Source organism: Phalangium opilio, unplaced genomic scaffold (assembly GCF_054372755.1).
Source record: "Phalangium opilio isolate 3A_F unplaced genomic scaffold, DU_Popi_V2 ptg000209l_1, whole genome shotgun sequence".
NCBI classification, from domain to species: Eukaryota; Metazoa; Arthropoda; class Arachnida; order Opiliones; family Phalangiidae; genus Phalangium; species Phalangium opilio.
This window is the reverse complement of record NW_028324217.1, coordinates 12,458,733-12,484,756: the sequence shown is the minus strand read 5'-3', so window position 1 is coordinate 12,484,756 and position 26,024 is coordinate 12,458,733. Positions and strand designations below refer to the sequence as shown.

The window sequence follows — 26,024 nt, the reverse complement described above, 5'->3', positions numbered from 1 at the left end:
GAATTTAAAAGAGAAAACAAAAAGGAAAAAGCCAACGGCACGCAGTGTTCCCAAGTACTGACTGCGCTCGACGCTGCTTAACTTCGGTGATCGGACGAGAACCGGTGTTTTCAGCGTGATATGGCCGTTGCCGAGAGTGCTAGTTAATTATTCGAATTTAGATTAAGTGAGACAAATTAACCTTCATCTTTTTAAAACAATAACAAAAAGAAAATGTGTTTGCTTTTTTTATATCTATTGGAATTTAAAAGAGGAAAAAAATTGAGAAAGCTAACGGTACGCAGTGTTCCTAAGTGGTCTCCCTCCCAAGTACTGACTGCGCTCGACGCTGCTTAACTTCGGTGATCGGACGAGAACCGTTGTTTTCAGCGTGATATGGCCGTTGCCGAGAGTGCTAGTTAATAATTCGAATTTAAATTAAGTGAGACAAATTAACCATCTTTTTAAAACAATAACAAAAAGAAAATGTGTTTGCTTTTTTCATATCTCTAGGAATTTAAAAGAGGAAAAAAAAGTGAAAAAGCTAACGGCAAGCAGTGTTCCTAAGTGTCCTCCCTCATAAGTACTGACTGCGCTCGACGCTGCTTAACTTCGGTGATCGGACGAGAACCGTTGTTTTCAGCTGATATGGCCGTTGCCGAGAGTGCTAGTTAATTATTCGAATTTAAATTAAGTGAGACAAATTAACCTTCATCTTTTTAAAACAATAACAAAAAGAAAATGTGTTTGCTTTTTTTATATCTATTGGAATTTAAAAGAGGAAAAAAATTGAGAAAGCTAACGGTACGCAGTGTTCCTAAGTGGTCTCCCTCCCAAGTACTGACTGCGCTCGACGCTGCTTAACTTCGGTGATCGGACGAGAACCGGTGTATTCAGCGTGACATGGCCGTTGCCGACAGTGCTAGTTAATAATTTGAATTTAATTAACCTTCATCTTTATAAAACAATAACAAAAAGAAGATATATTTGCTTTTTTCATATCTGGTGAAAATTAAAAGAGGAAACAAAAAGGAAAAAGCCAACGGCACGCAGTGTTCAAAAGTACTGACTGCGCTCGACGCTGCTTAACTTCGGTGATCGGACGAGAACCGGTGTTTTCAGCGTGATATGGTCGTTGCCGAGAGTGCTAGTTAATAATTCGAATTTAAATTAAGTAAGACAAATTAACCTTCATCTTTTTAAAACAATAACAAAAAGAAAATATGTTTGCTTTTTTCATATCTATTGGAATTTAAAAGACAAAAAAAAAGTGAAAAAGCTAACGGCATGCAGTGTTCCTAAGTGGCCTCCCTCCCAAGTACTGACTGCGCTCGACGCTGATTAACTTCGGTGATCGGACGAGAACCGGTGTTTTCAGCGTGATATGGCCGTTGGCGAGAGTGCTAGTTAATAATTCGAATTTAAAGTAAGTGAGACAAATTAACATTCATCTTTATAAAACAATAACAAAATGAAGATATGTTTGCTTTCTTCATATCTGGTGGAATTTAAAAGAGGAAACAAAAAGGAAAAAGCCAACGGCACGCTGTGTTCCCAAGTACTGACTGCGCTCGACGCTGCTTAACTTCGGTGATCGGACGAGAAGCGGTGTTTTCAGCGTGATATGGCCGTTGCCGAGAGTGCTAGTTAATAATTCGAATTTTAATTAAGTGAGACAAATTAACCTTCATCTTTTTAAAACAATAACAAAAAGAAAATATGTTTGCTTTTTTCATATCTGGTGGAATTTAAAAGAGGAAACAAAAAGGAAAAAGCCAACGGCACGCTGTGTTGCCAAGTACTGACTGCGCTCGACGCTGCTTAACTTCGGTGATCGGACGAGAACCGGTGTTTTCAGCGTGATATGGCCGTTGCCGAGAGTGCTAGTTAATAATTCGAATCTAAATTAAGTTAGACGAACTAACCTTTATCTATTTAAAACAATAACAAAAAGAAAATATGTTTGCTTTTTTTATATCTATTGGAATTTAAAAGAGGAAAAAAATTGAGAAAGCTAACGGTACGCAGTGTTCCTAAGTGGTCTCCCTCCCAAGTACTGACTGCGCTCGACGCTGCTTAACTTCGGTGATCGGACGAGAACCGGTGTATTCAGCGTGATATGGCTGTTGCCGAGAGCGCTAGCTAATAATTCGAATTTAAATTAAGTGAGACAAATTAACCTTCATCTTTTTAAAACAGTAACAAAAAGAAAATATGTTTGCTTTTTTCATATCTATAGGAATTTAAAAGAGGAAAAAAAAGTGAAAAAGCCAACGGCAAGCAGTGTTCCTAAGTGGTCTCCCTCCCAAGTACTGACTGCGCTCGACGCTGCTTAACTTCGGTGATCGGACGAGAACTGTTGTTTTCAGCGTGATATGGCCGTTACCGATAGTGCTAGTTAATAATTTGAATTTCATTAACCTTCATCTTTATAATTCAATAACAAAAAGAAGATATGTTTGCTTTTTTCATATCTGGTGGAAATTAAAAGAGGAAACAAAAAGGAAAAAGCCAACGGCAAGCAGTGTTCTAAAGTACTGACTGCGCTCGACGCTGCTTAACTTCGGTGACCGGACAAAAACCAGTGTTTTCAGCGTGATATGGCCGTTGCCGAGAGCGCTAGCTAATAATTTGAATTTAAATTAAGTGAGACAAATTAACCTTCATCTTTTTAAAACAATAACAAAAAGAAAATATGTTTGCTTTTTTCATACCTGGTGGAATTTAAAAGAGGAAACAAAAAGGAAAAAGCCAACGGCACGCAGTGTTCCCTAGTACTGACTGCGCTCGACGCTGCTTAACTTCGGTGATCGGACGAGAACCGGTGTTTTCAGCGTGATATGGCCGTTGCCGAGAGTGCTAGTTAATAATTCGAATCTAAATTAAGTGAGACAAACTAACCTTTATCTATTTAAAACAATAACAAAAAGAAAATATGTTTGCTTTTTTTATATCTATTGGAATTTAAAAGAGGAAATAAATTGAGAAAGCTAACGGTACGCAGTGTTCCTAAGTGGTCTCCCTCCCAAGTACTGACTGGGCTCGACGCTGCTTAACTTCGGTGATCGGACGAGAACCGGTGTATTCAGCGTGATATGGCCGTTGCCGACAGTGCTAGTTAATAATTTGAATTTAATTAACCTTCATCTTTATAATTCAATAACAAAAAGAAAATATGTTTGCTTTTTTCATATCTGGTGGAATTTAAAAGAGGAAACAAAAAGGAAAAAGCCAACGGCACGCTGTGTTCCCAAGTACTGACTGCGCTCGACGCTGCTTAACTTCGGTGATCGGACGAGAACCGGTGTTTTCAGCGTGATATGGCCGTTGTCGAGAGTGCCAGTTAATAATTCGAATTTAAATTAAGTGAGACAAATTAACCTTCATCTTTTTAAAACAATAACAAAAAGAAAATATGTTTGCTTTTCTCATATCTATAGGAATTTAAAAGAGGAAAAAAAGTGAAAAGGCCAACGGCATGCAGTGTTCCTAAATGGTCTCCCTCCCAATTTACGTTACATCTGAGACCTCACAACACCGCTCCCGGATAGACTCGAACCACCAAACTATTAGTTAACAGCCGAACGCGCTAACCATTGAGCCACGGAAGCTCAGAAATTAAATGGTTTTCAGGTATTGTGGAAAAGTTATGACTTATCACGCTACATCTGAGACCCCCATTACACCTCTCCCGGGTGGGCTCGAACCACCAACCTTTCGGTTAACAGGTGAACGCGCTAACCATTGCGCCACGGAAGCCCAAAAATTAAATGTTCGTCAGGTATTGTGGAAAAACTCTGACATTTTACGTTACATCTGAGACCTCACAACACCGCTCCCGGATAGAATCGAACCACCAACCTATAAGTTAACAGCCGAACGCGCTAACCATTGAGTCACGGAAGCTCAGAAGTTAAATGGTTGTCAGGTATTGTGGAAAGGATATGACTTTTCACGCTACATCTGAGACCCCATTACACCTCTTCCGGGTGGGCTCGAACCACCAACCTTTCGGTTAACAGGTGAACGCGCTAACCATTGCGCCACGGAAGCTCAGAAATTAAATGGTTGTCAGGTATTGTGGAAAAGTTATGACTTTTCACGCTACATCTGAGACCCCACAACATCTCTCCCGGGTGGGCTTGAACCTCCAACCTATCGGTTAACAGCTGAACGCGCTAACCATTGAGCCACGGAAGCTCAGATATTAAATGGTTGTTACGTATTGTGGAAAAGTTTTGACTTTTTACGCTACATCTGAGACACCACAACACCTCTCCTGGATGGGCTCGAAACACCAACCTTTCGGTTAACAGCTGAACGCGCAAACCATTGCGCCACGGAAGCCCAAAAATTAAATGTTCGTCAGGTAATGTGGAAAAGTTATGACTTTTCACGTTACATCTGAGACTTCACAACACCTCTCCCGGGTGGGCTCGAACCACCAACCTTTCGGTTACCAGCTGAACGCGCTAACCATTGCCCCACGGAAGCCCAAAAATTAAATGTTCGTCAGATATTGTGGAAAAAACTCTGACATTTTACGTTACATCTGAGCCCTTACAACACCGCTCCCGGATAGACTCGAACCACCAAACTATTAGTTAACAGCCGAACGCGCTAACCATTGAGCCACGGAAGCTCAGAAATTAAATGGTTGTCAGGTATTGTGGAAAAGTTATGACTTTTCACGCTACATCTGAGACCCCCATTACACCTCTCCCGGGTGGGCTCGAACCACCAACCTTTCGGTTAACAGGTGAACGCGCTAACCATTGCGCCACGGAAGCCCAAAAATTAAATGTTCGTCAGGTATTGTGGAAAAACTCTGACATTTTACGTTACATCTGAGACCTCACAACACCGCTCCCGGATAGACTCGAACCACCAACCTATTAGTTAACAGCCGAACGCGCTAACCATTGCGCTTCGGAAGCCCAAAAATTAAACGTTCGTCAGGTATTGTGGAAAAACTCTGACTTTTTACGTCACATCTGAGACCTCACAACACAGTTCCCGGTTGGGCTCGAACCACCATCCTTTCGGTTAACAGCCGAAGGCGCTAACCATTGCGCCACGGAAGCCCAAAAATTAAATGTTCGTCAGATATTGTGGAAAAAACTCTGACATTTTACGTTACATCTGAGCCCTCACATCACCGCTCCCGGATAGACTCGAACCACCAAACTATTAGTTAACAGCCGAACGCGCTAACCATTGAGCCACGGAAGCTCAGAAATTAAATGGTTGTCAGGTATTGTGGAAAAGTTATGACTTTTCACGCTACATCTGAGACCCCCATTACACCTCTCCCGGGTGGGCTCGAACCACCAACCTTTCGGTTAACAGGTGAACGCGCTAACCATTGCGCCACGGAAGGCCAAAAATTAAATGTTCGTCAGGTATTGTGGAAAAACTCTGACATTTTACGTTACATCTGAGACCTCACAACACCGCTCCCGGATAGACTCGAACCACCAACCTATTAGTAAACAGCCGAACGCGCTAACCATTGAGTCACGGAAGCTCAGAAGTTAAATGGTTGTCAGGTATTGTGGAAAGGATATGACTTTTCACGCTACATCTGAGACCCCATTACACCTCTTCCGGGTGAGCTCGAACCACCAACCTTTCGGTTAACAGGTAAACGCGCTAACCATTGCGCCACGGAAGCTCAGAAATTAAATGGTTGTCAGGTATTGTGGAAAAACTCTGATATTTTACGTTACATCTGAGACCTCACAACACCGCTCCCGGATAGACTCGAACCACCGGGTGTACCTCGTATGAGCAGTTCCCGGTAGAGCAGTTCTCGAAATAGCAGCCGCGATTCCAAAAAAAACAGCGGCGTTCTTCAAAACTGCTGTTTTAGAAATAACGGCTGCTGGTTTAGAAATAGCGGCCGCTGTTTTAGAAATAGCGGCTGCTATTTTGGGAAATAGCAGTGTTTGTCTTCAGTTTCGAGTATTTCTTAACAATACAGTTATATTCGTTGTTTTCGAAAACTACCTTATTCTGTGATCATTTAGTCAGTAATGTGACCTACTAACGGATCGTGTTTTTAAAGTACACTTCAATATTACACTATTCTTCAGGCTGTATCAGTTTACAATTCTAATACCAGAATAGAAAATATTTCAAATTCAAATCAAACTGTAATGTAATGAAAAGTAAAAAATAAACATTTTTGAATTTGATTTGAATTTGATTTGATTTGTTACATCTGAGACCCCACAACACCTCTCCCGGGTGGGCTCGAACAATTCTAATACCAGAATAGAAAATATTTCAAATTCAAATCAAATTCAAATCAAACTGTAATGTAATGAAAAGTAAAAAATAAACATTTTTGAATTTGATTTGAATTTGATTTGATTTGTTACATCTGAGACCCCACAACACCTCTCCCGGGTGGGCTCGAACAATTCTAATACCAGAATAGAAAATATTTCAAATTCAAATCAAATTCAAATCAAACTGTAATGTAATGAAAAGTAAAAAATAAACATTTTTGAATTTGATTTGAATTTGATTTGATTTGTTACATCTGAGACCCCACAACACCTCTCCCGGGTGGGCTCGAACAATTCTAATACCAGAATAGAAAATATTTCAAATTCAAATCAAATTCAAATCAAACTGTAATGTAATGAAAAGTAAAAAATAAACATTTTTGAATTTGATTTGAATTTGATTTGATTTGTTACATCTGAGACCCCACAACACCTCTCCCGGGTGGGCTCGAACAATTCTAATACCAGAATAGAAAATATTTCAAGAAAGCTTATTTTATTTCGGAAGTAGATAATTGTAAACAGTATTTTTTTGGAAAAGGCATATTATTATTTGGGAAGTGAAAGAAGATAAACAACAATATTTTGGAAAAGGCGTAACATTGTTACACCATTTCCAAAATATTACTAACCTAAGTCTAACCAATCAAAACAAAACCTAAAAAACCCAACCGAACCGAACCGAACCCAACCCAACCCAACCCAACCTAACCTAACCTAACCAAACCTTACCAAACCACACCACACCTAATCAAACCTAACCTAACCTAACCTAACCTAACCTAACCTAACCAAACCTAACCTAACCTAACCTAACCAAACCTAACCAAACCTAACCTAACCTAACCTAACCTAACCTAACCAAACCTAACCTAACCTAACCTAACCTAACCAAACCTAACCTAACCTAACCTAACCTAATCTAACACTATTGGGGGTTCAAATAATCAACTTGAAGCAAACCATATCTGGCCTAGTTCTATTTAAGTTCATTTTACACAGCGTACTTCATAACAAACAACAGTCGTTTTTCGCATTCCTGTTTTTCTGCTCTTTTGAGAACTGCAGTAATGGTACGCCGCGTTTACAAGAACCGCTGTAATGGTACGCCGCGTTTACGAGAACCGCTGTATCGGTAACTGTTGTAACGGGTAAACTGCCATTTCGGGAAACCGCTATTTAGGGAACTGCTGATATGAGGACCGCTATTATGGAATCCGCTTATACGGGAACCGCTCATCTGAGGGCTTCCCGAACCACCAACCTATTAGTTAACAGCCGAACGCGCTAACCATTGAGTCACGGAAGCTCAGAAGTTAAATGGTTGTCAGGTATTGTGGAAAGGATATGACTTTTCACGCTACATCTGAGACCCCATTACACCTCTTCCGGGTGAGCTCGAACCACCAACCTTTCGGTTAACAGGTGAACGCGCTAACCATTGCGCCACGGAAGCCAAAAAATTAAATTGTTTATCAAAGGAATATCCTTCCACGCGTTTCCAAAGCCAAAAACCCAGATAGAAAAATGTAAAAGATGGATATTAGCTTGTGGAAGACCGATTTCTACGAGCTTCTATTCACTTTCAATAAATTTCAAGCTTTGTTTTTGGTTTGGGAAATGGTTTGAAAACGATATTTACCATGTCGGGTCTTGTTAAATACTTAGGGTTACTTGAACAATTATAAAACAACACTTCTTATAGTTAACCATGGCAGAAATGCAAACACGACCTTCCCCTTCTAGTTCAAAGCCGGTTTTTAAATTTGACGCATGCGCGCGGACACCGCGATGAGTCCCCGAGTCAGCGCCAGATAGAGACGAGTTTAGCCAGGAAAGCGAACGAACGCGCCTATTCACTTTAACACTCCCTCTCAAGTCTCTCCTCCCTGCTCGAACCACCAACCTATTAGTTAACAGCCGAACGCGCTAACCATTGCGCCACGGAAGCCTAAAAATTAAATGGTCGTCAGGTATTGTGGAAAAACTTTGGCTTTTTACGTTACATTTGAGATCCCACAACACAGTTCCCGGACGGGCTCGAACCACCAACCTTTCGGTTACCAGCCGAACGCGCTAACCATTGAGCCACGGAAGCTCAGATATTAAATGGTTGTTACGTATTGTGGAAAAGTTTTGACTTTTTACGCTACATCTGAGACACCACAACACCTCTCCTGGATGGGCTCGAAACACCAACCTTTCGGTTAACAGCTGAACGCGCAAACCATTGCGCCACGGAAGCCCAAAAATTAAATGTTCGTCAGGTAATGTGGAAAAGTTATGACTTTTCACGTTACATCTGAGACTTCACAACACCTCTCCCGGGTGGGCTCGAACCACCAACCTTTCGGTTACCAGCTGAACGCGCTAACCATTGCCCCACGGAAGCCCAAAAATTAAATGTTCGTCAGATATTGTGGAAAAAACTCTGACATTTTACGTTACATCTGAGCCCTCACAACACCGCTCCCGGATAGACTCGAACCACCAAACTATTAGTTAACAGCCGAACGCGCTAACCATTGAGCCACGGAAGCTCAGAAATTAAATGGTTGTCAGGTATTGTGGAAAAGTTATGACTTTTCACGCTACATCTGAGACCCCCATTACACCTCTCCCGGGTGGGCTCGAACCACCAACCTTTCGGTTAAAAGGTGAACGCGCTAACCATTGCGCCACGGAAGCCCAAAAATTAAATGTTCGTCAGGTATTGTGGAAAAACTCTGACATTTTACGTTACATCTGAGACCTCACAACACCGCTCCCGGATAGACTCGAACCACCAACCTATTAGTTAACAGCCGAACGCGCTAACCATTGCGCTTCGGAAGCCCAAAAATTAAACGTTCGTCAGGTATTGTGGAAAAACTCTGACTTTTTACGTCACATCTGAGACCTCACAACACAGTTCCCGGTTGGGCTCGAACCACCATCCTTTCGGTTAACAGCCGAAGGCGCTAACCATTGCGCCACGGAAGCCCAAAAATTAAATGTTCGTCAGATATTGTGGAAAAAACTCTGACATTTTACGTTACATCTGAGCCCTCACATCACCGCTCCCGGATAGACTCGAACCACCAAACTATTAGTTAACAGCCGAACGCGCTAACCATTGAGCCACGGAAGCTCAGAAATTAAATGGTTGTCAGGTATTGTGGAAAAGTTATGACTTTTCACGCTACATCTGAGACCCCCATTACACCTCTCCCGGGTGGGCTCGAACCACCAACCTTTCGGTTAACAGGTGAACGCGCTAACCATTGCGCCACGGAAGGCCAAAAATTAAATGTTCGTCAGGTATTGTGGAAAAACTCTGACATTTTACGTTACATCTGAGACCTCACAACACCGCTCCCGGATAGACTCGAACCACCAACCAATTAGTAAACAGCCGAACGCGCTAACCATTGAGTCACGGAAGCTCAGAAGTTAAATGGTTGTCAGGTATTGTGGAAAGGATATGACTTTTCACGCTACATCTGAGACCCCATTACACCTCTTCCGGGTGAGCTCGAACCACCAACCTTTCGGTTAACAGGTAAACGCGCTAACCATTGCGCCACGGAAGCTCAGAAATTAAATGGTTGTCAGGTATTGTGGAAAAACTCTGACATTTTACGTTACATCTGAGACCTCACAACACCGCTCCCGGATAGACTCGAACCACCGGGTGTACCTCGTATGAGCAGTTCCCGGTAGAGCAGTTCTCGAAATAGCAGCCGCGATTCCAAAAAAACAGCGGCGTTCTTCAAAACTGCTGTTTTAGAAATAACGGCTGCTGTTTTAGAAATAGCGGCCGCTGTTTTAGAAATAGCGGCTGCTATTTTGGGAAATAGCAGTGTTTGTCTTCAGTTTCGAGTATTTCTTAACAATACAGTTATATTCGTTGTTTTCGAAAACTACCTTATTCTGTGATCATTTAGTCAGTAATGTGACCTACTAACGGATCGTGTTTTTAAAGTACACTTCAATATTACACTATTCTTCAGGCTGTATCAGTTTACAATTCTAATACCAGAATAGAAAATATTTCAAATTCAAATCAAACTGTAATGTAATGAAAAGTAAAAAATAAACATTTTTGAATTTGATTTGAATTTGATTTGAATTGTTACATCTGAGACCCCACAACACCTCTCCCGGGTGGGCTCGAACAATTCTAATACCAGAATAGAAAATATTTCAAATTCAAATCAAATTCAAATCAAACTGTATTGTAATGAAAAGTAAAAAATAAACATTTTTGAATTTGATTTGAATTTGATTTGATTTGTTACATCTGAGACCCCACAACACCTCTCCCGGGTGGGCTCGAACAATTCTAATACCAGAATAGAAAATATTTCAAATTCAAATCAAATTCAAATCAAACTGTAATGTAATGAAAAGTAAAAAATAAACATTTTTGAATTTGATTTGATTTGTTACATCTGAGACCCCACAACACCTCTCCCGGGTGGGCTCGAACAATTCTAATACCAGAATAGAAAATATTTCAAATTCAAATCAAATTCAAATCAAACTGTAATGTAATGAAAAGTAAAAAATAAACATTTTTGAATTTGATTTGAATTTGATTTGATTTGTTACATCTGAGACCCCACAACACCTCTCCCGGGTGGGCTCGAACAATTCTAATACCAGAATAGAAAATATTTCAAGAAAGCTTATTTTATTTCGGAAGTAGATAATTGTAAACAGTATTTTTTTGGAAAAGGCATATTATTATTTGGGAAGTGAAAGAAGATAAACAACAATATTTTGGAAAAGGCGTAACATTGTTACACCATTTCCAAAATATTACTAACCTAAGTCTAACCAATCAAAACAAAACCTAAAAAACCCAACCGAACCGAACCGAACCCAACCCAACCCAACCCAACCTAACCTAACCTAACCAAACCTTACCAAACCACACCACACCAAATCAAACCTAACCTAACCTAACCTAACCTAACCAAACCTAACCTAACCTAACCTAACCAAACCTAACCAAACCTAACCTAACCTAACCTAACCTAACCAAACCTAACCTAACCTAACCTAACCTAACCAAACCTAACCTAACCTAACCTAACCTAATCTAACACTATTGGGGGTTCAAATAATCAACTTGAAGCAAACCATATCTGGCCTAGTTCTATTTAAGTTCATTTTACACAGCGTACTTCATAACAAACAACAGTCGTTTTTCGCATTCCTGTTTTTCTGCTCTTTTGAGAACTGCAGTAATGGTACGCCGCGTTTACAAGAACCGCTGTAATGGTACGCCGCGTTTACGAGAACCGCTGTATCGGTAACTGTTGTAACGGGTAAACTGCCATTTCGGGAAACCGCTATTTAGGGAACTGCTGATATGAGGACCGCTATTATGGAATCCGCTTATACGGGAACCGCTCATCTGAGGGCTTCCCGAACCACCAACCTATTAGTTAACAGCCGAACGCGCTAACCATTGAGTCACGGAAGCTCAGAAGTTAAATGGTTGTCAGGTATTGTGGAAAGGATATGACTTTTCACGCTACATCTGAGACCCCATTACACCTCTTCCGGGTGAGCTCGAACCACCAACCTTTCGGTTAACAGGTAAACGCGCTAACCATTGCGCCACGGAAGCTCAGAAATTAAATGGTTGTCAGGTATTGTGGAAAAACTCTGACATTTTACGTTACATCTGAGACCTCACAACACCGCTCCCGGATAGACTCGAACCACCAACCTATTAGTTAACAGCCGAACGCGCTAACCATTGAGTCACGGAAGCTCAGAAGTTAAATGGTTGTCAGGTATTGTGGAAAGGATATGACTTTTCACGCTACATCTGAGACCCCATTACACCTCTTCCGGGTGAGCTCGAACCACCAACCTTTCGGTTAACAGGTGAACGCGCTAACCATTGCGCCACGGAAGCCAAAAAATTAAATTGTTTATCAAAGGAATATCCTTCCACGCGTTTCCAAAGCCAAAAACCCAGATAGAAAAATGTAAAAGATGGATATTAGCTTGTGGAAGACCGATTTCTACGAGCTTCTATTCACTTTCAATAAATTTCAAGCTTTGTTTTTGGTTTGGGAAATGGTTTGAAAACGATATTTACCATGTCGGGTCTTGTTAAATACTTAGGGTTACTCAACAATTATAAAACAACACTTCTTATAGTTAACCATGGCAGAAATGCAAACACGACCTTCCCCTTCTAGTTCAAAGCCGGTTTTTAAATTTGACGCATGCGCGCGGACACCGCGATGAGTCCCCGAGTCAGCGCCAGATAGAGACGAGTTTAGCCAGGAAAGCGAACGAACGCGCCTATTCACTTTAACACTCCCTCTCAAGTCTCTCCTCCCTGCTCGAACCACCAACCTATTAGTTAACAGCCGAACGCGCTAACCATTGCGCCACGGAAGCCTAAAAATTAAACTTTCGTCATGTATTGTGGAAAAACTCTGACTTTTTACGTACATCTGAGACCTCACAACACAGTTCCCGGTTGGGCTCGAACCACCAACCTTTCGGTTAACAGCCGAAGGCGCTAACCATTGCGCCACGGAAGCCCAAAAATTAAATGTTCGTCAGATATTGTGGAAAAAACTCTGACATTTTACGTTACATCTGAGACCTCACAACACCGCTCCCGGATAGACTCGAACCACCAAACTATTAGTTAACAGCCGAACGCGCTAACCATTGAGCCACGGAAGCTCAGAAATTAAATGGTTGTCAGGTATTGTGGAAAAGTTATGACTTTTCACGCTACATCTGAGACCCCCATTACACCTCTCCCGGGTGGGCTCGAACCACCAACCTTTCGGTTAACAGGTGAACGCGCTAACCATTGCGCCACGGAAGCTCAGAAATTAAATGGTTGTCAGGTATTGTGGAAAAACTCTGACATTTTACGTTACATCTGAGACCTCACAACACCGCTCCCGGATAGACTCGAACCACCAACCTATTAGTTAACAGCCGAACGCGCTAACCATTGAGTCACGGAAGCTCAGAAGTTAAATGGTTGTCAGGTATTGTGGAAAGGATATGACTTTTCACGCTACATCTGAGACCCCATTACACCTCTTCCGGGTGGGCTCGAACCACCAACCTTTCGGTTAACAGGTGAACGCGCTAACCATTGCGCCACGGAAGCTCAGAAATTAAATGGTTGTCAGGTATTGTGGAAAAGTTATGACTTTTCACGCTACATCTGAGACTTCACAACACCTCTCCCGGGTGGGCTCCAACCACCAACCTTTCGGTTACCAGCTGAACGCGCTAACCATTGCGCTACGGAAGCCCAAAAATTAAACGTTCGTCAGGTATTGTGGAAAAACTCTGACTTTTTACGTCACATCTGAGACCTCACAACACAGTTCCTGGTTGGGCTCGAACCACCAACCTTTCGGTTAACAGCCGAACGCGCTAACCATTGCGCCACGGAAGCCAAAAAATTAAATGGTCGTCAGGTATTGTGGAAAAACTCTGACATTTTACGTTACATCAGAGACCTCACAAAACCACTCCCGAATAGGCTCGAACCAGGGAGTAAGGAACGTTAGAGGGAGTTTTGATGTTATGCTGAAAAAACCGTCATACAGTGGCAAATAGGAAAGAAAGTGGGGGGTAGGAATTTTTATCTCCGTTCCTCAATTTTAGCTAACGCGCAGGCGCGAGTGACGTCGTTTACTACCGCCAGCAGGGAGAATTTAAAAATTCTATCTGCCGCCACACGGCCAACTTAGATCAACTCCTAAGTTGGCCATGGCCGCCAGCGCCAGCTTCCGCTTCCATCGACTGCTGCCCCACTCACTCTGTTCAACCAACAATCAACGTCTGTTGGGAGGAAACCGAGGCTTAATAAAATGCCAAATTGTTTTTGTAACGGTTGTAGGAATGATTCAAGGTATTCGCTGAAAAATATATCAAAGGAATATCCTTCCACGCGTTTCCAAAGCCAAAAACCCAGATAGAAAAATGTAAAAGATGGATATTAGCTTGTGGAAGACCGATTTCTACGAGCTTCTATTCACTTTCAATAAATTTCAAGCTTTGTTTTTGGTTTGGGAAATGGTTTGAAAACGATATTTACCATGTCGGGTCTTGTTAAATACTTAGGGTTACTTGAACAATTATAAAACAACACTTCTTATAGTTAACCATGGCAGAAATGCAAACACGACCTTCCCCTTCTAGTTCAAAGCCGGTTTTTAAATTTGACGCATGCGCGCGGACACCGCGATGAGTCCCCGAGTCAGCGCCAGATAGAGACGAGTTTAGCCAGGAAAGCGAACGAACGCGCCTATTCACTTTAACACTCCCTCTCAAGTCTCTCCTCCCTGCTCGAACCACCAACCTATTAGTTAACAGCCGAACGCGCTAACCATTGCGCCACGGAAGCCCAAAAATTAAATGTTCGTCAGATATTGTGGAAAAAACTCTGACATTTTACGTTACATCTGAGACCTCACAACACCGCTCCCGGATAGACTCGAACCACCAAACTATTAGTTAACAGCCGAACGCGCTAACCATTGAGCCACGGAAGCTCAGAAATTAAATGGTTGTCAGTTATTGTGGAAAAGTTATGATTTTTCACGCTACATCTGAGACCCCCATTACACCTCTCCCGGGTGGGCTCGAACCACCAACCTTTCGGTTAACAGGTGAACGCGCTAACCATTGCGCCACGGAAGCTCAGAAATTAAATGGTTGTCAGGTATTGTGGAAAAACTCTGACATTTTACGTTACATCTGAGACCTCACAACACCGCTCCCGGATAGACTCGAACCACCAACCTATTAGTTAACAGCCGAACGCGCTAACCATTGAGTCACGGAAGCTCAGAAGTTAAATGGTTGTCAGGTATTGTGGAAAGGATATGACTTTTCACGCTACATCTGAGACCCCATTACACCTCTTCCGGGTGAGCTCGAACCACCAACTTTTCGGTTACCAGCTGAACGCGCTAACCATTGCGCCACGGAAGCTCAGAAATTAAATGGTTGTCAGGTATTGTGGAAAAGTTATGACTTTTCACGCTACATCTGAGACTTCACAACACCTCTCCCGGGTGGGCTCCAACCACCAACCTTTCGGTTACCAGCTGAACGCGCTAACCATTGCGCTACGGAAGCCCAAAAATTAAACGTTCGTCAGGTATTGTGGAAAAACTCTGACTTTTTACGTCACATCTGAGACCTCACAACACAGTTCCTGGTTGGGCTCGAACCACCAACCTTTCGGTTAACAGCCGAACGCGCTAACCATTGCGCCACGGAAGCCAAAAAATTAAATGGTCGTCAGGTATTGTGGAAAAACTCTGACATTTTACGTTACATCAGAGACCTCACAAAACCACTCCCGAATAGGCTCGAACCAGGGAGTAAGGAACGTTAGAGGGAGTTTTGATGTTATGCTGAAAAAACCGTCATACAGTGGCAAATAGGAAAGAAAGTGGGGGGTAGGAATTTTTATCTCCGTTCCTCAATTTTAGCTAACGCGCAGGCGCGAGTGACGTCGTTTACTACCGCCAGCAGGGAGAATTTAAAAATTCTATCTGCCGCCACACGGCCAACTTAGATCAACTCCTAAGTTGGCCATGGCCGCCAGCGCCAGCTTCCGCTTCCATCGACTGCTGCCCCACTCACTCTGTTCAACCAACAATCAACGTCTGTTGGGAGGAAACCGAGGCTTAATAAAATGCCAAATTGTTTTTGTAACGGTTGTAGGAATGATTCAAGGTATTCGCTGAAAAATATATCAAAGGAATATCCTTCCACGCGTTTCCAAAGCCAAAAACCCAGATAGAAAAATGTAAAAGATGGATATTAGCTTGTGGAAGACCGATTTCTACGAGCTTCTATTCACTTTCAATAAATTTCAAGCTTTGTTTTTGGTTTGGGAAATGGTTTGAAAACGATATTTACCATGTCGGGTCTTGTTAAATACTTAGGGTTACTTGAACAATTATAAAACAACACTTCTTATAGTTAACCATGGCAGAAATGCAAACACGACCTTCCCCTTCTAGTTCAAAGCCGGTTTTTAAATTTGACGCATGCGCGCGGACACCGCGATGAGTCCCCGAGTCAGCGCCAGATAGAGACGAGTTTAGCCAGGAAAGCGAACGAACGCGCCTATTCACTTTAACACTCCCTCTCAAGTCTCTCCTCCCTGCTCGAACCACCAACCTATTAGTTAACAGCCGAACGCGCTAACCATTGCGCCACGGAAGCCTAAAAATTAAATGGTCGTCAGGTATTGTGGAAAAACTTTGGCTTTTTACGTTACATCAGAGACCTCACAAAACCACTCCCGAATAGGCTCGAACCAGGGAGTAAGGAACGTTAGAGGGAGTTTTGATGTTATGCTGAAAAAACCGTCATACAGTGGCAAATAGGAAAGAAAGTGGGGGGTAGGAATTTTTATCTCCGTTCCTCAATTTTAGCTAACGCGCAGGCGCGAGTGACGTCGTTTACTACCGCCAGCAGGGAGAATTTAAAAATTCTATCTGCCGCCACACGGCCAACTTAGATCAACTCCTAAGTTGGCCATGGCCGCCAGCGCCAGCTTCCGCTTCCATCGACTGCTGCCCCACTCACTCTGTTCAACCAACAATCAACGTCTGTTGGGAGGAAACCGAGGCTTAATAAAATGCCAAATTGTTTTTGTAACGGTTGTAGGAATGATTCAAGGTATTCGCTGAAAAATATATCAAAGGAATATCCTTCCACGCGTTTCCAAAGCCAAAAACCCAGATAGAAAAATGTAAAAGATGGATATTAGCTTGTGGAAGACCGATTTCTACGAGCTTCTATTCACTTTCAATAAATTTCAAGCTTTGTTTTTGGTTTGGGAAATGGTTTGAAAACGATATTTACCATGTCGGGTCTTGTTAAATACTTAGGGTTACTTGAACAATTATAAAACAACACTTCTTATAGTTAACCATGGCAGAAATGCAAACACGACCTTCCCCTTCTAGTTCAAAGCCGGTTTTTAAATTTGACGCATGCGCGCGGACACCGCGATGAGTCCCCGAGTCAGCGCCAGATAGAGACGAGTTTAGCCAGGAAAGCGAACGAACGCGCCTATTCACTTTAACACTCCCTCTCAAGTCTCTCCTCCCTGCTCGAACCACCAACCTATTAGTTAACAGCCGAACGCGCTAACCATTGCGCCACGGAAGCCTAAAAATTAAATGGTCGTCAGGTATTGTGGAAAAACTTTGGCTTTTTACGTTACATTTGAGATCCCACAAAACCGCTCCCGGGTGGCCTCGAACCACCAACCTTTTGAATAACAGCTGAGCGCGCTAACCATTGCGCCACGGAAGCACAGAAATTAAATGGTTGTCAGGTATTGTGGAAAAGTTATAACTTTTCACGCTACATCTGAGACCACAACACCTCTCCCGGGTGGGCTCGAACCACCAACCTTTCGGTTAACAGCCGAACGCGCTAACCATTGAGCCACGGAAGCTCGGAACTTAAATGGTTGTCAGGTATTGTGGAAAAGTTATGACTTTTCACGCTACATCTGAGACCCCACAACACCTCTTCCGGGTGGGCTCGAACCAACAACCTTTCGGTTACCAGCTGAACGCGCTAACCAATGCGCCACGGAAGCCCAAAAATTAAATGTTCGTCAGGTATTGTGGAAAAACTTTGGCTTTTTACGTTACATCTGAGACCCCACAACACCTCTCCCGGGTGGGTTCGAACCACCAACCTTTCGGTTAACAACCGAACGCGCTAACCACTGCGCCACGTAAAAATTAAATGGTCGTCAGGTATTGTGGAAAAACTCTGACCTTTACGTCACATCTGAGACCTCACTACACTGCTCCCGGGTGGGCTCGAACCACCAACCTTTTGAATAACAGCTGAGTGCGCTAACCATTGCGCCACGGAAGCTCAGAAATTAAATGGTTGTCAGGTATTGTGAAAAAGTTATGACTTTTCACGCTACATCTGAGACCACACAACACCTCTCCCGGGTGGGCTCGAACCACCAACCTTTCGGTTAACAGCCGATCGCGCTAACCATTGAGCCACGGAAGCTCGGAAATTAAATGGTTGTCAGGTATTGAGGAAAAGTTATGACTTTTCACGCTACATCTGAGACCCCACAACACCTCTCACGGGTGGCCTCGAACCACCAGCGTTTCGGTTAACAGCCGAACGCGCTAACCATTGCGCCACGGAAGCCCAAAAATTAAATGGTCGTCAGGTTTTGTGGAAAAACTTTGGCTTTTTCCGTTACATTTGAGATCCCACAAAACCGTTCCCGGGTGGGCTCGAACCACCAACCTATTGGTTAACAGCCGAACGCGGTAACCATTGAGCCGCGGAAGCTCAGATATTATATGGTTGTTACGTATTGTGGAAAAGTTTTGACTTTTTACGCTACATCTGAGACCCCACAACACCTCTCCTGGATGGGCTCGAAACACCAACCTTTCGGTTAAAGGCTCGTTTACACGTTCGAGAGAATTAAGCTCAAAGCGGAAAGTTGAAGTTGAAAGTCGAATCTTCTTCTCGCGTCTAAAAAAAATCGCGTCTGCCAAAAGCGTTTGTTCCCGTTGCTCCACCCGCTCCTTTGTTTACATACCAGCTGGGCGGTAGCATGAGCCTAGATTTCAGAGTTGCCTTTCAGTCGGAAGTAAACAACTAAAATGGCGTCGACTGTCGTTAGTTTTCTTCTGGTTAAAAAGAAACTATTGCTTTTGAAAAACATTCGATATTTATAACAAAAATAGAATGGAACGTCGTTGGTAGGTACAGACTGTTAAAAAAGTCTTAGCGCGTTGCGTTTTTCGCACATATTTTACTATATTTCAAAAACTATTCAAGCTAGCGCTCTGGAATAAAGTGCGTTATAAAAGTTTTGCATTTCTCTTTCATATTTTACCCGTTCCAAAGTTGACCTTTGCATACTTATACCGGAAACCGGAAATGTCAAAATTATCAACTTTGAAAATATTGGATTCTCGAGGATACAAATGCGATTTTCGGAATCCTTGGGGTCGATTCATATTTGAAAAGTGTTCACCAAATTCAATTCGGATGAATAGGTCACGAGTAATCAGCCTTTATTCAAAATCTGGCAAACTTTTTTAGATTGGCGATAATTCATAATCGAGTATCGAATCTTTGTCGTAATAATGCTCGTTAGATGTTATGACACTTTATGCATATATATATGATTGGTCTTTTGGCGCAATACTTTGAAACAAATCAGACGTTCATTAAAGGGATGGTGAAGTGGAAAATAAAGTAATTTTTTATTAATTCTTCTATAAGACCAATCTGCATCGTGAAACATCCAGGAAATAAAACCGATCGATTTTTAAACGACAATTAGTTTGAAATTTCATAGATAATTTTAAATAGGGATCTCCGACCAATCGCGTAGCGCCCCGCCTTTTTATCAACAATTTTCTCTTGGCACGCTCCGTATTGAATAAATTTATCGCGAGACTTGAAAAAATTTGCACGATGTGACAATTGTGGCGCGAGGCATGGAGTGTGCCACGAAAATTTTGTTGACGAAAAGGCACGGCGTTACGGGATTGGTCGGAGTTCCTTTTTTGAAATTATTCTTAAAATCTTAACCTAATTTGAATATTAAAATCAATGGGAGGTATTTCCTGAATTTTTCATTATGCATACTGGTAGAAGAATCAATAAAAAAATCACTTTATTTTCCACTTCCCACTCCCTTTAAGAGAAAACTCGCGTCTTTTGAAGAGGAGAAGCGGTTTGAAAATTTTGTTATTTGGGCCATGATATCATAATATTTAGAACTCATATTAATTACGTCTAGGTCTTCAGCCCGATTCATTGCAGCCTAGAGAAAATCTCATTCATGATGGCGTATGCGCTTCACGAGATCCCTTCAAATATTCGACTATTCCAAATAAGAAACAACTTGAGAGGAGAGGGCTTCTATGCTAGGAATGTTCGCTATGCGATTGAGCTTCGCTAAACGGAGCCTGAGGTTGGCTATAGCCTCCCGCGTTTAGCGCAAATGTGAGGCCAGGGATAGATTTAATTTTAGAAGTGGGAATAGAGAATAGAGTAATCTAGGAACGCGTCAAATTCCCGGACCCCCTTCCACGGAAAGGAGGGGTATGAAAGAAGAGGCGTGTCAAAGCGACAAAGGTTAAAAGGAATAACGTATTTTTTGCCGATCCCGTCAGTAACGTCAGCAAAACGTAGTTTAATTGAGCAATACGAAAATTTAAACTTTTCATCACGCGTTAGAGGGAGGGCTCTACACTGGGCTATGAGTCGGACTGAATTAAACGCTAACCGTTCTCGTATCCTGCTTCTAAAATTAAATCTATCTCTATTGAGGCTTAATAATAAAGCCGACCACAACCAAAGCATAGGCAAAGGCGTATTTCACAACTGACGTTCAAAGCTACCGATGGAAAAACCTAAAAATTAATTAAAAAAAATGAATGCCGGTAAGAATGATCACAACTGAAAATAACAGCTAACAGCTAAAACTAACCCGAACGGTAAAGACTTGAAGTTGGCCTCTCTGCGCTGCTGGTCTGCTACTCCTTTCGATTATTTTCTATGGCAAAAAATACTAACTTTGGGAGGTATTGGGATATTAGGCCATTTGTGTTTTAACTTTTTAAGACTTTTATTGTGTAGGAAAGAAAAAACGACCCTGTTTAAAGACACTTTGGATAAATTTTAATATTTAGTTAAAAGTTGAAATTTTTTTATAAAATTTGGACGAAAATATTTAAATAACAAGACTTCCTTTGAGTTTCAAATTGAAGAATGTTCGTGTGCTTTATTGAACTATTTTTTTTACAAAAAAGACAGTCACTTTCAGTTTCAATTGTTGCTTTTATTGGGCATCCCCTAGTCGTTAAAGGAAGGATGAAGAGGAAAAATAAAGTGATTTTTTGATCGATTGTTCTTATTATAAGACCATTATATGCACAGTGAAACATCCAGAAAATACAGTCTCCGAATGATTTTAAAATTCAAATTAGGTTCAGATTTTAAAGATAATTTGAAGTAAGCACCACCGACTAATAGCTTAACGCCCTGCCTTCCTGTTAACAAAATTTCCGTTGCACGCTCTATATCTCGCGCCACGATAGTCAGATCGCAAGCAACTTTTATTAAATCACGCGATAAATTTCATTCGGCATGGAGCGTGCCACGAGAATTTTGTCAATAGGAAGGCAGGGCGTTAAGGTCCGTCCACACTATGGCTTTTTTCGCGTCGTAAGCGCTCGCGCGCGCGGTACGTCGCTTCGCTCGGATCGTTTACACTACTGAAATTCGCGCCAAAGCCATGCTCGCAAGGTCTTGCAAACCTCGCGAAAATCTTTGGCGTGTCAAAGATTTTCGCAAGGATTGCAGCCTCGCAGCCAATCAGAGGTCTCCTGGTTGGCGCAGACGCCGTGTATTCGAGATATTTTCACGAAAACAAATATGTCTCCGGCTATTAGGCCTAGTGTTTCTCGTAAACGAGTGGAAATCAACAACTATTTTCGTTTTTATTAATAAAGCACCTTAATAGAAACTGCACGAGAAGAAGGATATGGGTTCGCGAAGTTTTTGCAGAGAGAAAGAGTTGGTAATTACCATAATTTAATTCCAAAACTTCAGTTAAATAAAGAGCTTAATGGTGATTCCCTATATGTTCAATATTGTTGACCAACCCCCTTCTCAGTTTGATTATTTATTAAGGTCTAAAGTTAACCCGGATATAATATTCAGCCAATGAAGCTCTCTGATATGCTGCGAAGTTTGTCAAAACGAGGGCGTATACCTTAGCGAATTTCTATAATGTAAACGATCCGAGCGAAGCGACCTACCGCGCGCGCGAGCGTTACGTAGCTTGCGACGCGAAAAAAAGCCATAGTGTGGACGGACCTTTACGCGATGGGTCGGAGGTCATTATTTCAAATTTTCTGTAAAATCTGAACCTAATTGGAGTTTCAAAACCATTGGGAAATATTTTCTGGATGTTTCACTATGCAGAATGGTGTTATAATTAGTAGAAGAATCGATAAAAAATTATTTGATTTTTCATTTCACCCTCCCATTAAACACATTCTTAATCGTATTCTAAAAGACAGACATAAACTCTAATGAAATTAGGAGGTAAAGCATTGTAATATTAAAAATAGAGATGCGCCCTGTTCGCTGGTATTTTTTCTCCGTATGAGTAACCAGCCCAAGTCGTGACCGGTATTAATATTAATAACCTGATAGTTATTCTTGACTAACTTAAAACATTGTTTTAGTGTATGGTTTCAGGCTCAGCAGGACAATCGTCCAACCCATACGTCCCGACTCGTTGCAAGATTTTTGGACAACGAAGGAATTAACGCTTTGGATTGGCCCGACTTGAACCCGATTTAGCGTTTATGTCTGTCATTTAATAAAAGATTAAAAATGTGTTTAAGGGCTACGGGAGGTTAAGTAAAATATTAAGCTACAATTGAACTGTTTGTAATAGATAGTTCAAGAACGCAGACGGTATTTCCTGGATGTTTCACTATGCAAAATGGTCTTATAATTAGAAGAAGAATCGATAAAAAAAATCACTTTATTGTCCTCTTCATCCTCCCTTTAAGGGCTAGGGGATGTCCAATAAAATATCAAGCAACAATTCAAGCTGAAAGTGACTGTCTTGTTTGTATAAAATAGTTCAATAAAGCACACGAGCATTCTTCAATTTGAAACTCGAAGGAAGTCTTGTTATTTGAAAATTTTCGTCCAAATTTTATAAATATTTTTCAACTTTTAACTAGTTATCAATAATGATATTAATAGTTATCCAAAATTTCTTTAAAAAGGCTAGTTATCTTTCCTACACAATAAAAGTCTTAAAACACAAAATGGCCTAAGTTAGTATTTTTGCCATAGAAAATAAACGAAAGGAGTAGCAGACCAGCAGCGCAGAGAGGCCAATTTCAAGTGTTTACCGTTCGGGTTCGTTTTAGCTGTAAGCTGTTATTTTCAGTTGTGATCATTCTTACCGGCATTAATTTTTTTTCATTTAATTTTTAGGTTTTTCCATCGGTAGCTTTGAACGTCAGTTGTGAAATACGCCTTTGCCCATGCTTTGGTTGTGGTCGGCTTTATTATTAAGCCTCAATAGAGATAGATTTAATTTTAGAAGCAGGATTCGAGAAGGGTTAGTGTTTAATTCAGTCCGACTCATTGCCCAGTATAGAGCCCTCCCTCTAACGCGTGATGAAAAGTTTAAATTTTCGTATTGCTCAATTAAACTACGTTTTGCTGACGTTACTGACGGGATCGGCAAAAAATACGTTATTCCTTTTAACCTTTGTCGCTTTGACACGCCTCTTCATTCATACCCCTCCTTTCCGTGGAAGGGGGTCCGGGAATTTGACGCGTTCCTAGATTACTCTATTCTCTATTCCCACTTCTAAAATTAAATCTATCCCTGGCCTCACATTTGCGCTAAACGCGGGAGGCTATAGCCAACCTCAGGCTCCGTTTAGCGAAGCTCAATCGCTTAGCAAACATTCCTAGCATAGAAGCCCTTTCCTCTCAAGTTGTTTCTTATTTGGAATAGTCGAATATTTGAAGGGATCTCGTGAAGCGCATACGCCATCATGAATGAGATTTTCTCTAGGCTGCAATGAATCGGGCTGAAGACCTAGACGTAATTAATATGAGTTCTAAATATTACGATATCATGGCCCAAATAAAAAAAAATTCCAAACCGCTTCTCCTCTTCAAAAGACGCGAGGTTTCTCTTAAAGGGAGTGGGAAGTGGAAAATAAAGTGATTTTTTTATTGATTCTTCTACCAGTATGCATAATGAAAAATTCAGGAAATACCTCCCATTGATTTTAATATTCAAATTAGGTTAAGATTTTAAGAATAATTTCAAAAAAGGAACTCCGACCAATCCCGTAACGCCGTGCCTTTTCGTTAACAAAATTTTCGTGGCACACTCCATGTCTCGCGCCACAATTGTCACATCGTGCAAATTTTTTCAAGTCTCGCGATAAATTTATTCAACACGGAGCGTGCCAAGAGAAAATTGTTGATAAAAAGGCGGGGCGCTACGCGATTGGTCGGAGATCCCTATTTAAAATTATCCAATTAACTAATTGTCGTTTAAAAATCGTTCGGTGTTATTTCCTGGATGTTTCACGATGCAGATTGGTCTTATAGAAGAATTAATAAAAAATTACTTTATTTTCCACTTCACCATCCCTTTAATGAACGTCTGATTTGTTTCAAAGTATTGCGCCAAAAGACCAATCATATATATATGCATAAAGTGTCATAACATCTAACGAGCATTATTACGACAAAGATTCGATACTCGATTATGAATTATCGCCAATCTAAAAAAGTTTGCCAGATTTTGAATAAAGGCTGATTACTCGTGACCTATTCATCCGAATTGAATTTGGTGAACACTTTTCAAATATGAATCGACCCCAAGGATTCCGAAAATCGCATTTGTATCCTCGAGAATCCAATATTTTCAAAGTTGATAATTTTGACATTTCCGGTTTCCGGTATAAGTATGCAAAGGTCAACTTTGGAACGGGTAAAATATGAAAGAGAAATGCAAAACTTTTATAACGCACTTTATTCCAGAGCGCTAGCTTGAATAGTTTTTGAAATATAGTAAAATATGTGCGAAAAACGCAACGCGCTAAGACTTTTTTAACAGTCTGTACCTACCAACGACGTTCCATTCTATTTTTGTTATAAATATCGAATGTTTTTCAAAAGCAATAGTTTCTTTTTAACCAGAAGAAAACTAACGACAGTCGACGCCATTTTAGTTGTTTACTTCCGACTGAAAGGCAACTCTGCAATCTAGGCTCATGCTACCGCCCAGCTGGTATGTAAACAAAGGAGCGGGTGGAGCAGCGGGAACAAACGCTTTTGGCAGACGCGATTTTTTTTAGACGCGAGAAGAAGATTCGACTTTCAACTTCAACTTTCCGCTTTGAGCTTAATTCTCTCGAACATGTAAACGAGCCTTTAACCGAAAGGTTGGTGTTTCGAGCCCATCCAGGAGAGGTGTTGTGGGGTCTCAGATGTAGCGTAAAAAGTCAAAACTTTTCCACAATACGTAACAACCATATAATATCTGAGCTTCCGCGGCTCAATGGTTACCGCGTTCGGCTGTTAACCAATAGGTTGGTGGTTCGAGCCCACCCGGGAACGGTTTTGTGGGATCTCAAATGTAACGGAAAAAGCCAAAGTTTTTCCACAATACCTGACGACCATTTAATTTTTGGGCTTCCGTGGCGCAATGGTTAGCGCGTTCGGCTGTTAACCGAAAGGTTGGTGGTTCGAGCCCACCCGTGAGAGGTGTTGTGGGGTCTCAGATGTAGCGTGAAAAGTTATAACTTTTCCTCAATACCTGACAACCATTTAATTTCCGAGCTTCCGTGGCTCAATGGTTAGCGCGATCGGCTGTTAACCGAAAGGTTGGTGGTTCGAGCCCACCCGGGAGAGGTGTTGTGTGGTCTCAGATGTAGCGTGAAAAGTCATAACTTTTTCACAATACCTGACAACCATTTAATTTCTGAGCTTCCGTGGCGCAATGGTTAGCGCACTCAGCTGTTATTCAAAAGGTTGGTGGTTCGAGCCCACCCGGGAGCAGTGTGGTGAGGTCTCAGATGTGACGTAAAGGTCAGAGTTTTTCCACAATACCTGACGACCATTTAATTTTTACGTGGCGCAGTGGTTAGCGCGTTCGGTTGTTAACCG

At 41.6% G+C, this 26,024-nt stretch overlaps 6 non-coding genes and 11 pseudogenes across 6 annotated transcripts; all 17 read right to left on the bottom strand.

The window, feature by feature from the left end:
• Positions 1-29: 29 nt before the first annotated feature.
• On the bottom strand, positions 30-132 carry LOC149619881 (5S ribosomal RNA; annotated as a pseudogene).
• A 136-nt stretch (positions 133-268) lies between these two features.
• Positions 269-387, bottom strand: LOC149619880 (5S ribosomal RNA; annotated as a pseudogene).
• A 388-nt stretch (positions 388-775) lies between these two features.
• LOC149619879 (5S ribosomal RNA) lies at positions 776-894 on the bottom strand (annotated as a pseudogene).
• Positions 895-1,016: 122 nt separating this feature from the next.
• LOC149619878 (5S ribosomal RNA) lies at positions 1,017-1,119 on the bottom strand (annotated as a pseudogene).
• A 137-nt stretch (positions 1,120-1,256) lies between these two features.
• On the bottom strand, positions 1,257-1,375 carry LOC149619877 (5S ribosomal RNA; annotated as a pseudogene).
• A 377-nt stretch (positions 1,376-1,752) lies between these two features.
• LOC149619876 (5S ribosomal RNA) lies at positions 1,753-1,855 on the bottom strand (annotated as a pseudogene).
• Positions 1,856-1,991: 136 nt separating this feature from the next.
• LOC149619875 (5S ribosomal RNA) lies at positions 1,992-2,110 on the bottom strand (annotated as a pseudogene).
• Positions 2,111-2,247: 137 nt separating this feature from the next.
• Positions 2,248-2,366, bottom strand: LOC149619874 (5S ribosomal RNA; annotated as a pseudogene).
• A 362-nt stretch (positions 2,367-2,728) lies between these two features.
• On the bottom strand, positions 2,729-2,831 carry LOC149619873 (5S ribosomal RNA; annotated as a pseudogene).
• A 136-nt stretch (positions 2,832-2,967) lies between these two features.
• LOC149619872 (5S ribosomal RNA) lies at positions 2,968-3,086 on the bottom strand (annotated as a pseudogene).
• A 122-nt stretch (positions 3,087-3,208) lies between these two features.
• LOC149619871 (5S ribosomal RNA) lies at positions 3,209-3,311 on the bottom strand (annotated as a pseudogene).
• A 1,089-nt stretch (positions 3,312-4,400) lies between these two features.
• TRNAT-GGU (transfer RNA threonine (anticodon GGU)) lies at positions 4,401-4,473 on the bottom strand. The gene has a single exon. It is a non-coding gene; the product is annotated as a tRNA-Thr (tRNA).
• Positions 4,474-8,297: 3,824 nt separating this feature from the next.
• On the bottom strand, positions 8,298-8,370 carry TRNAT-GGU (transfer RNA threonine (anticodon GGU)). The gene has a single exon. It is a non-coding gene; the product is annotated as a tRNA-Thr (tRNA).
• A 221-nt stretch (positions 8,371-8,591) lies between these two features.
• Positions 8,592-8,664, bottom strand: TRNAT-GGU (transfer RNA threonine (anticodon GGU)). Its single transcript has one exon. It is a non-coding gene; the product is annotated as a tRNA-Thr (tRNA).
• A 4,826-nt stretch (positions 8,665-13,490) lies between these two features.
• On the bottom strand, positions 13,491-13,563 carry TRNAT-GGU (transfer RNA threonine (anticodon GGU)). The gene has a single exon. It is a non-coding gene; the product is annotated as a tRNA-Thr (tRNA).
• A 1,765-nt stretch (positions 13,564-15,328) lies between these two features.
• Positions 15,329-15,401, bottom strand: TRNAT-GGU (transfer RNA threonine (anticodon GGU)). Its single transcript has one exon. It is a non-coding gene; the product is annotated as a tRNA-Thr (tRNA).
• Positions 15,402-17,822: 2,421 nt separating this feature from the next.
• On the bottom strand, positions 17,823-17,895 carry TRNAT-GGU (transfer RNA threonine (anticodon GGU)). Its single transcript has one exon. It is a non-coding gene; the product is annotated as a tRNA-Thr (tRNA).
• Positions 17,896-26,024: the final 8,129 nt, after the last annotated feature.